The sequence below is a fragment of the Cebus imitator genome, unplaced genomic scaffold (assembly GCF_001604975.1).
Source record: "Cebus imitator isolate Cc_AM_T3 unplaced genomic scaffold, Cebus_imitator-1.0 Scaffold510, whole genome shotgun sequence".
In the NCBI taxonomy this organism is placed as follows: Eukaryota; Metazoa; Chordata; class Mammalia; order Primates; family Cebidae; genus Cebus; species Cebus imitator.
Window position 1 is genome coordinate 485,031 of NW_016107825.1, and position 11,687 is coordinate 496,717.

At 40.0% G+C, this 11,687-nt stretch overlaps 1 long non-coding RNA gene across 1 annotated transcript in view; it reads right to left on the bottom strand.

Annotated features, from left to right (window-relative positions):
- Nucleotides 1-7,297: 7,297 nt before the first annotated feature.
- Nucleotides 7,298-11,687, bottom strand: part of LOC119468856 — a 7,135-nt gene continuing 2,745 nt past the window's right edge. The window contains exon 3 of the long non-coding RNA XR_005197631.1: nt 7,298-8,064. This is a non-coding gene — a long non-coding RNA (uncharacterized LOC119468856). The remainder of the gene's footprint in view (nt 8,065-11,687) is intronic.

The window sequence follows — 11,687 nt, forward strand, 5'->3', positions numbered from 1 at the left end:
GGCCAGAACTGGTTATCATCCCCTTTCTTGAAAAGAAATCTGATAAAGTATTTTGGAAATATTGTCACCTTGACCAAAACTGAGGTCTTCATAGTTAGGAATATTGGGTAGACAATTAGCAGCCTCTGCCAGAAATTGTGTGTGAAATGTCCAAAAATAGGAGACTAATACTTTGGGTATATAAATAGATATATCTATGTATCTCCAGATCTGGACTGGAAGCAAAGATTTGGGAAGTCTTAGTATTTAGATGGTAATTTAACCCATTGGCATGGATGCAATAAGAGCTGCTAAGGGACTAAAATAAACATGGTAAGAGCAGAGAGGACATTCATAGAGATAGTAGTTTAGTAGAGACAAGAGTCCAGAATAATTCCCATATGTTCTAGGTCAGCTGGGTGCATCCAGTGCCATCGTGATGATAAGTGGGAACTGAGTAGGAACAGGCTTGTGGCGAAAATGATCAGAAAGATTTGAAAAAGTTGAGTTTGAGTTTTCATTTGTGGAAAACTCAGGTGTGATTTCTTGGAGGGAATTCAAAATAAACATCTGTATGTCAAAAGGAAATTTGGGGAGGGAGATAGTGAAATAGACATCCAGGGGTACATGTGAGATTCTTCAGACAGTGGGTAAATGAGTAAACAAAAGGCCAAGGATAGAGCCTTGAACTATATTAAAATGTAAGAGGAAATTCTATCGGCCTGTACATTTTCTTAATAGTTCCATGTTTAGACTCATTTTCCCTAAATAAATTGTAATCCCTTTGAGGAATAAACAAAACAAAACAAAATACCCACCACCAAAAGACCAGTTCTGTCTCAGGGCACCTAATAGTTTATTTGACACCTAATAGATGCTAAAAGTTCAGGTCAGAAGACAGAATACATACACAGAAATTACTTATGAGTTCATTCAGGACAGAAATTTTTTTACAAAATATAATAAATTGAAATAAAATGCATAATTAGACTCAAAAATTATAAAAATTTGGATTCTCCAAATCTACAAGTTACCAAATAACTACTATTTACTCATTTTTTTTTTAGCTGAGAAACAATGTGGATGAGAAATGGACTTTGATTTAATCAAGTTATTGAAACTCTTACTTTCACAAAACTTCGGTTTTAACAAATTATTGTGTGGTCCTGCTTCTAAAATAGCTTGTTATGTTTTTAAAGATTATACTATCATGTACGAATCACTGATCGTTTTAATTGACTATTCTCTATCCTCAGTCTGTTGGACCTTGAATTTCAATATTCCGGGTCCTTCCTGTGTGTATATGTTGTCCTCTACCCAGGAAATGCCTCCTGGCTCTCGTGGGTCCTCTGGACAGAGGCATCCTAAAATTCCTCTGCTGATTCAGCCACCACCTGGGCTTCATTTCTTTCAAACACACCACCAGACCTAGAAAAGATTTGTCAGCACTATTCGTGGAGGTTAAGGATTATTTTCTTAGATAAGAGGTCAAGCGAATAAAGTAAAACATATTTGCTCCTTTTGAAACTTAGGACAAAAGGGTCAGAGAAAATGCTTTTGCAGCTCCGTTTAGCCATTCTGTTTTGTTATGAGAAAGTTGTTTTAAGCCTGCCTCTGCTCCATCCAAATCCCTGTTTAGATACCAGAGTCATAGCTCCCTGATCCGGCTACCCGAAGCCTGCATTAGCTTCACCCTCTGCTAGTGCCTTGTGGTTGGGAAACGAATCACTCAGACCCATGCCATTCTGACAGAGAGCTTAAAGGCAGCTCAGCCAGGCAGAGTCGAAGGGAGCGTGCGAGGGCGCCCCGGGTCCGCCACGCTACACTCAGGCCTCTGCAGCTGAGCTGCTTAATTGGGTTCTTGCTCCTCACAAGCCTCCAAATAGCTATTCGAGTCCGGGAATTGGTGGTGGATTTTTTTTTTTTTTTCATCTGGCTAATAAGATTTTCCAAGTCACCAAAGCCAGAGGGGTTTGGGAAAGAAAGCCTTCTTTGTTAAACAAAGCAAGTTCTATGGGACTTTCTGCGTTTGAATTTAGGGAAACCGGCCCAATTAAGTTGTGAAATGATTGTGAATATTGAGGCATCTTAGAGGAAAAGGCAGCCTCTGACCCTGATGAGCATGGGCTAGGAATATTGGTTTTAGTGCAAATCCCTCCTTCGAAAGAGATGGAGGCTGAGACTTTGTTCCAAAGAATTTAGAGAAACATCACAGAGTCAAAGGCAGCAATAGACTCTCCAAAGAGTCTACGAATTTAAATATTTGTGTTTCCAGCCATCATGCTACAGATTCGTTTTTTTATATAAACTCAGGCAGTAGCCAGCATTGACAGATGAGTAGAAGTCAGTGAAATTTATTTTAAGGCTGAGTGAAGTATTCTATTAGGTATTAGTTAAGGCTTCTAAGCCAAGGTAGAGGTCTAGAATAATATATTTTATGCAAATTTACAGGAAGCTTTATTTCCTTCCAATATATCCATATTTAACACTATAATATATCCTATTAGCAATAGATGGCAAACAGTAGGAAATGGTCTTCATTCCAAGTGTTACAGCAAAGTCAAGCCAGCAAGGGAGGGATAATCCTAAATGATTAGTTGTGTAACCCAAAAATACTTCCAATAGGCTTTGAGATTTGAGTTTGAGCATGTCTGACTTCTTGAGCATGGAGGGATCTGTAGGGAGAAGCTGAAGGGAGGGGAAGACGTGCCTGTCTAAAGGGGGCAGCAGCTTTTTTTCTCCAGTAAAAGGCTGCCAGGTGGCAAAGATGCCCAGAATGCCAGTTATCCTGATTTTTCAAAAGAAGCTGGAAATCCAGATTTACGTGTGAAGTCTTCTGATATAAGAGCACGGTGGCATAAAATTTAAAAAATGTAAACAACCTGTGTTTGGCAGGGCTAAAATTGTGTCTTAGCATACAAAGATCTCAGATAGCATGAAAAGACATCTCTTATTGAAACAACAGGTATAAGATTGGTACAGTTGGCCGGGCGCGGTGGCTCACGCCTGTAATCCCAGCACTTTGGGAGGTGGGTGGATCACGAGGTCAAGAGATTGAGACCATCCTGGCCAACATGGTAAAACCCCGTCTCTACTAAAAATACAAAAATTAGCCAGGCTTTTGGCACAAGCCTGTAGTCCCAGCTACTTGGGAGGCTGAAGCGGAAGAATCGCTTGAACATGGGAGGCAAGGGTTGCAGTGAGCCAAGTTGCGCCACTGTGCTCCAGCCTGGCAACAGAGCAAGACTCCGTCTCAAAAAAAGAAAAAAAAAAAAAAGATTGGTACAGTCTACACCTGTGTATTTCTAGGGAAGTGGTTCTTAAGGTGTAGTTGCAGAACTAGCAGCATCATGACCTCACCTAGGAACTGGTTAAATGTACATCCCTGGGCCTCACCCCAGACCTACAGAATTAGGAAGTCTACAGGTGCAGCCCAGGGACCTGTGTTTTAACAAGCCCTCCAGTGATTCTGATGCAGCTAAAGTTGAAAACCTTTGTTTTAGGATATTGTCTGTTGAGTTCCAAGACTTTGGTATTTTTGTTTATTTTCCAAATGTTTTAAGGAGAACATAATTTTTTTTTTCACATTTCATTTGAAATATTAGAAGATACGATGCAAACCAGAGCTTCCATAGGGGAAGTGGAGGTGGGGAGTTTCCAGTCCCAGTCCATGACACTTCCTCTTGTCTCCTCCCCACTGAGGTTCCCACACCACCCCTGACCCAAGTAGCTTGGTAGAGTAGTCGGCCAATCATTTGTCAAATATGCTTCATCTTTCTTTTCCTAGAAAAGGATTGAAACATTAAAATGAAATAGCTCCTTATCTAAGAGGAGACATTTGCTGAGAGTGAGATCTTATGATTAGTCAATTTAGCAAAACATTAGTCAAAGATTTGAAGCATAGTATAAAGAGCACCCAATATAAGTATAATTTAAAAACTCATCAGTAAATGAACACTGACCTCTCAACAGAAGAGCACTGAAAATTCTAATACAAACAAAAAGATGTGGTACTGGGGAAGACAAATGAAGGAGCTGGAAGGACTTAAATGCTCATCCTGACTTTTGCTAGGGCTTATTTGTTAGAATCATAGAGTGACATCATGGTAAAGTCTTCTCAAACCACAGCCTAAGATGAGCTGACTTTACCACTCTTCATATGCCCCTCACTTGGGGAAATCCAAAGTTTGAGTTAAAGTTTTATTGGATACCAGGCTTTGGGGGAAAGCATACGTAAGCAAAATATAATTCATTGCTTCAAGAAGTGTTTTCACCACCTATTCCACTTACAACCTGAAAGGTATGCCATCTTTTGATTATGCCAGTTCTTAATAAATGTTTTCGGAATAAATGCATCAATATTCAACTTTCAGTTGAATAATCCTTTCATGAGCTCATTGGTACTGTTATCTTCAAGAATACTTTCATAGTAGATGAGGAAGGGTTGGATAGAGCCACCCCCATTTTGATCTGGCTTCTTTATCCATTAACTCTTGTTCTAATTCACAATGTGTAGTGTTTTGAACTGAACTGCATCTCAAATTTAGAAAAGGAGAAACTCAAGGAAGGGGCAGAAGGGGAGAGATAGCAACAATTCTCCATCTGAGATCATGTATCTTTCATCACAGATACCAACTCCTATGTATCTGCCTGGAACCATGCATAGAAAGTCAGTCTTAGGCAGAGCACATCAGAATCACTGAAGATGCTGATTGAATAAATATAGAATGAAGCCTGAGAAACTTAACTTCTTAAAAATCTCCACAAGTGATTCTGATGTCCAGCCTGAGGTAAGAATCATGGCTATAAGCACATGTCCAGATTCCAGGAAGGAGTGCTGAAATCTGAAATCTATTAGCGATGCCTGCCTGGGATGTCAGAAAGCTAAGTAAAGGTATGGGCCTCCCATATTTTCTGACCTGGCTTTATCGTCTACTCATTTTCCTACAAGACACAATCATTTAAGCCTTTATTATTACTAATTTATCAGAAAGAATCTTAGGGGAGAGAAAGAAACCATGCAAAAGAAAAGGATGCTAACAGGCAAGAAAGAGCCACAAAACCCAAGGCTTTCTAATCTTTGTACTTCTTGAGAACTTACACTGTTATACAAAGTAAAGCCACTGAACCACCAAAAAGTTATCTCATATAGCCAAAGTTTTCTATTCTAAGGTAAAGAATCAATCAAAATTGGTTAGACCTACAGGGAACTCACAGTGTCAAAATCAAGATGATCCCAAATCAAAGAGAAGCCCAACAAAGAAAAATTTGGTATTAATAAGTTTTCATAGACAAACTCATATATACATCTCTCATTTCCTTAGTATTTATATCATATAAGAATCAGAAAGATGCTATTATACCTTGTAGCCTAAAACAATCGAGTCTGAAGGGATATCAGGGTCATCCAGGTTAACATCCTGAACTTACAAATAAGGAAATTGAGGCCCAGTTGGGATGAATGACTGTTTCGATGCACTTCCAAATTTTTCCTCAGTAATTTTCACTTTACCTACTGCTCATATCTAAGCTCTCTACTTTCTCAGTACCCATCAGTCCTCTCTTGTATTCATTTCTTTCGCTATCCAGTTGACATTCCATGTCCTCCACTTCGATTTTTCTCTTGCCAATATCCTCAGCTTCTACTCACACTGAACTTCCCTGAACTCTCTTCTAATCCGCAACCCAAGATCTTTTTAACTGTCCACACTCTTCTAGCTGGGTTGTCCTGTCTGGCCAGATAAAATAATGTAGAAAGGCAATATAAATTCATTTACTCCTCACCTCACTGCCTTCTGGCTTCTGCCTGACTACTCCAAGAAAATTATTTTCACTGGCCATCAATGACAGTCTTTCTGCTAAACTGAGGGCCACTTTTAGGATTCATTTCTATGGCTCTCTTAGTTGCATCTGCCCTTAGTGACCACATCTTTCTTACTGAAATACTTTTTCCCTTTGCTTTTGTGATTTTTCTCTACTTCTTTGACCACTCCTCGGACTCTTTTATGGGGTTTTCTTTCTTCTCTTGGTCCCTAAATGATGTGCTTCAGTGTTGTAACTGTAGAACTTCTTCCTCTCATTTCTACAGTCATCCATTCTCATGGATTACGTACCATCCATGTCAGTGGCTCTCACCTGGGGGTGATTTTGTCTCACGGGGACATTTGGCAATGTCTGGAGACATGTTTCATTGTCATGACTTGGACATGCTAACAGACCTAGTGGGCAGAGGCCAGGGATGCTGCTGCATATCCCATAGTGCCCTGGACAGCCTCACAGCAAAGCTGGATCTGGCTAAAAATGTTACCAGTGCCATGAGGGAGAAACACCCCTCTGTAAGACAATGAATCTCAAAATTGTCTCTCTCCAGGGGTTCCTGAGTCAGCCACATTTCTAACTGTTCACTGGATCTTTCCACCTGATGTTCCTCTGGCATGACAAATTCAAAATATGTCATCTTCCTCTGAAAACCTTGCCCCCTCCGGTGTTCATTGTTAATATTAATAGCACCACTCTTCACTCCCTTACTCATGCCAGAGCTCACAGCTCAGTCCTTTATTCATTATTCCCCTCACCACTGAAATATTATCTTCAATAAAATCCTGATGATCTACCTCTTGAATGTCTCTGAAATCCATCCACCACTCCTCTTTGCTGGACTTCTGCTTCTTCAGTCTTAACATTCTTCCCCCATCCTCTGTCCTGTAACAAACATGTTGCAAACCTTCTCTATTTTAGATGTACTGAATACTGTAAGCTAGTGTTTGATGTGCTGCTATTGGCCACAGAGCCCTGCATATTCTACTTTGTCTGCAACACTTTGCATGTGTCTGACATCTTTCTCCGTGAGTGTGTATATCCGCATGCTCACACACACACACACACACACACACACACACACACACTTTATCTGATGAATTCATTCAGGTCTCAGTGTTGGATGTCATTTCCTCAAGGAAGCTTGCTGTAAGACTTAGAGCCTGGGTGCCCCTCTTCTGCTGTCCATGGCACCTCATTCTTCCTAACATAGTACAACAACACTGTTTGGATAACTTGCCAACTAGATTGGAATTTCTATTTTCTCTTTATATTGCTGATACTTATTACATTTCCTGCACATTGTGGGCACTGGATAAATGTCCAGTAAGTGAATGAGTAAGTGAACAATCCACTGTTAGTTTATTTAGTTAGTAACAAATTTAGGTTCTCATGAATTCTCTTTCTCAAACAACTGTTAATAAAATTTGGCCACCTTGAAAATGTTTTTTTGGTTACAAGAAATTTAAGACAAAAGAAATGAGAAATTATATCACACTTACTTTATATATTTGGTTATTTATAGATAATATGCAAATATTTTGGGAAGAATTGAGCTTCCACACAAAATTGGATAAATACAATTGATACTTACTTTTGATATAGAACATATATATATTTGATATAGAATATGTTTGGTGTAGAACATATGCATACTCTCTGAACTCACTACAAAGTATTGGACAATAGAACAGAAAAGTTAACAACATACTTTTGTGTGATCTTTTAGCTCAAGTAAGGTACACAAACTATTTACTGGCACCTGCATTTAATCCTCATTTTTTAAATGTTCAACATTGCTTGCACTTAGCTTTCCAAACAGGATCATTCTAAAGCCACACCACTGAGCTTTCTTTGCAACTGTGCTTACCGGTAATATTTGCAGATAAGTGCCAAGTTGAAGTAGTGTCTATGGATGGAAAAACATCTCAAGAAAGATAGAAATGAAGACCAAGGTGAATCCTCAACACTGCCTCCATAGTTTTTGGACCTTAGATACTATACCATTCTTGCCACACAAAAGTCGAGATTACCGATGAGTTTCAGCCTCCTACTGTATTAAGTTACACTGGGTAAAAAAAATCTACCACCAGGATGTGAACAGAGGGGTGCAGGAAATGACATTCCAGAAGGTTTGGGCAACTCTATGGAATAACTTAATTTTTCATCCCAGGGATATGTGAACGTAGACTTCAATCATTATTTGAACCTTTGTAAAATGAAAATCCCTTCATCATGGTGTAACATGCAGAGAAAATGAACTTCTTCCTGGAACATGAAAGAAAGTAAACCACTCTTTGCTGATGTTCTTTCACAAACTCTATACGGTAACTACAGAAATCAAATGACTTACTTTCTTAGGCTTAATATATTTTCAAATCCGTAGACGGCTTGGTGGACCTTCTGTTTCCTGGCCTTCTGTCAAACTGTAGCTTATCTGCAACACCATTAGAAACTCATGTTAAAGTGGAAGCTGTAGAACTCACTTGGCTGATACCATCATGCCCTTTCCTTCATTGGAAAATGGCCCAAAATGTTTCATCTCTGGAGTCTTCCAAGGTGAGGAAAAAATTCCACGAAGAGGAGTAGTCTTCATTAATAAATTCCTCATATGCTATTCTTCTGGGTTGTCTGTGAGCCATTTCAAAATAGAAATAAAAGTATTTATTCAAATGATTTAACTAACCCAGACTGAAGGTCAGCCTCTACAAACTTTGGGTACATCATAACTGAATAGAATAATTTCAAAATTTAGTAGGGAAAGCAGACATATAAAAATAAGTATAGAAAAGTACGGTAAACACTGTATTAGAAGTTAACGCTTACTGGGGGCTTGTCATTTACCAAATACTATTCCAAATGCATGATATGGATAAACCCATTTAATCCCTATAATGGCCCTATGAGGTAGGTTTTATTCTTACACTTTCCCCCCACCGATAATAAGTGTGATGGACTTTTAACATGTCAGTTTTTCTAGGCTATAGTCTCCAGCTATCTAGATAATTATCTAGGCGTTGCCATTGTGATACTTTATAGATTCAATTAAAGTACATAATCAGTTGATTATAAATAAAGGGGATTATCCTAGATAATCTGGGTGGGTCTGGTTCAATCAGTTGAAAGGCCTTAAGAACAGAGTTGAGGGCTATCACTCCTCAGAGGTCTCAGTGCCATGGAACATTGTGTCAAGTGGGTGACTGTGTACAAGTAGTGGCCTGAAGTTATTTGACTGAAGGAATCACTGCTCCCCAGTGAAGTCCAGTCATCACAGGGACAAGACTTCCCTGTACTGTCTGGGAGAAATGTAAGGCATCAGCAGAGCTGGAGGTAGTAGGTCAGCAGCAAATTCTGGGAAAATCTGATATTCTGTGCCTGGATGTCACAGAATATCAGAATTTCTTCTGAAGAAGAAGAAATTCCAGCCTTGTACAACAGTTTTTACCTGTGCCCCAGAATTCCAGCTTGCCCTTCTTGACAGCCTGCCCAGTGGGTTTTGGATTTGGGTAGCCAGCCCTCACAACTGTATAAACAAATTCCTTTCAATAAATCTCTTAATATATATATATATCTCCTACTGGCTCTGCTTCTCTGGTAGAACCCTAACTTACACAGTAGGTGAATAAACAAAGACAAGGAGGCTAAGTAACTTGTCCAAGGTGATAGGGCTAATATGTGGTAGAGGACAATTTAAACTCTGTGAGTTTGAGTGAAAAGCCCCTGAACTGACACAACTATATTTGTGTGTTTGATAGAAATACAGATTCGAAAGAGGCCCAAAGAAGAGATCCTTACTTCTAATTGATGGGATTGGTGGTGGTGAAGAAAGGTCTCTCCTAGGGAGATTTAAAGTGGAGGAAGTGCTTGGACTCGGTTTTCAGGGATAAGTTGAGCTTTGCAAGGTGACTAGGATATGAAAACACACCAGATGAGGACTCCAGGAAAGCTCTGTGGGTGGTGCAATGAGACATGGAAACACACACATGTGGGAATCATGCATTTCATGTCACTCCCTGGGATCTTAGTCTCCAGTCTCTCATCCTTTGACAGTTAGAGTAGTTGACCTCTAAAGGTTTAACTTCCCTTCTCCCTCACACCAATGCCTTCCTCCTCTCCAAAGTTCCCTCCAAGTGTCACATGTTCTGATCCTCACAATAAGTTATTACAGCAGACACACCATTATATTCCACCCCTTTCTCTGTAGAACTAAATATACCCACTGTGTGCCAAGAGCTGGCCTGGTGAAGGGAGATGTCATAATAAAGAAAACAGGCTTGGTCTCTAATCTCAAATTGCTTGCAATCTAGTCTGAATGGCATAATTTTAAGGGGTCTATGATAACTGATGTGAAGAGAAAAATACACCAAGCTAAGACAGCAAACAGGAAGGGGCCTTAACTCAAGCTGGGTTGTCAGGGAAGACTTCCTGGAGAAAGGGGCATTTCAACTGGAACTTGAAAAGTGAATAGGATTCAGCCAAATGGCTGTTGTTAATTAGTAGGAAGAGCCCATATGAAGTCATAGCTCATAGTTGAAGTGAGCAGCATAGGGAATTACCCAAGGACCGCTTACCCACTTTCTACTTGAAGATCATCTATGGACCGACAAGTTAGTATGGTCAGCCTTTTGGTTGGCAGTGCTTAGATAATGAGAAGGACTCATATACAGAATCTCTTTTCATCCTGTATAAGCCGGATATGAAAATAAACATGCCTGAATTCGAGTTCACTCCATTGCACACTTTTACTTCTACTAAAGCTTAGAATACTAAGTCACTTGGCATTTCAACCAGACTCCAGCTTCTGCCTAGTTGATGGCTTCCAATGCTAATTCAATGTCCTGTGGTGTGACAAACAATAATTTAGCTTCTGTAGTAAAATGAAAGGTAATGATTTGAGTGGGAGGGGAAAGTATAGCCATTTTCCTGTTGTGTTACAGAAACTTTTATAGCCAAATTTGATCAAATTTAATCTTATTTTTCCCTTACAGGTCTTCTATTGCTTCTTCTTATGCAAAAAGAAATGTTTTATGAGAAAAGCCACAAGATTTATATGTTCTCTGAACTAGAGTAGCATTAGAAATTTATGTGAAATCCATCTATGTGTGGAATCTTGGGACAAGATCATGAATAAACCGTCCTGATGGAACTGAGTATACCAGCCATTCAGAGAAAAGGACAGAGACAGGTCATAATTAGATACCTGAGGCTCATTTAAATCGGGAGCCCAGACCTCAGGAAGAGCTAACTCAAATGTTTGTTATTAAAAGAGGGTCCCAAGGACTTCAGCTACTTGGCATAGGCCTGCATCCCACTTTACACACACAGGGGACTGACATTTCCCAGAGGGTTCTGCCGAGGGGGTCTTTGTCTCAGTTCCCACTTGGAGAGCTGAAAGTCAATATGGTGGGACACTCCTCAGAGATCTCAGTGGCATGGAACATTGCATCAAGCTGGGTGACCATCTATAAGTAGTGGCCTGAAGTTAATCAACTGAAAGAATCACTACTCTCCAGTGAAATCTACTCACCACAGGGACAAGACTGCCCTGTACCTGTCTGGGGGAAATGAAAGGCATCAGCAGAGCTGGAGGTAGTAGTAGGTCAGCATCAAATCCCGGGAAAATGTGCCCAGATGACACAGAATATCAGCAGGGTCAAAAGGAAGCAGGAGTTGGGCCTGAGCAGAGCTGTGCAGAACTAGAGTGGCTTCAGAAGATTCAACAAGAGCAAGAACCCAGGAGGACATCAGTATGCACCCACTGGTGGAAATGGGATGACAACTTCATTTGTGTGCAGTGAAAAGGCCCTGGTCCTACATGCATGCACCTAGGTACATATTGTGTGTCTGGGGGATTGGGGGATTGTAGAGAACATTTATTCACCCCCACCCCT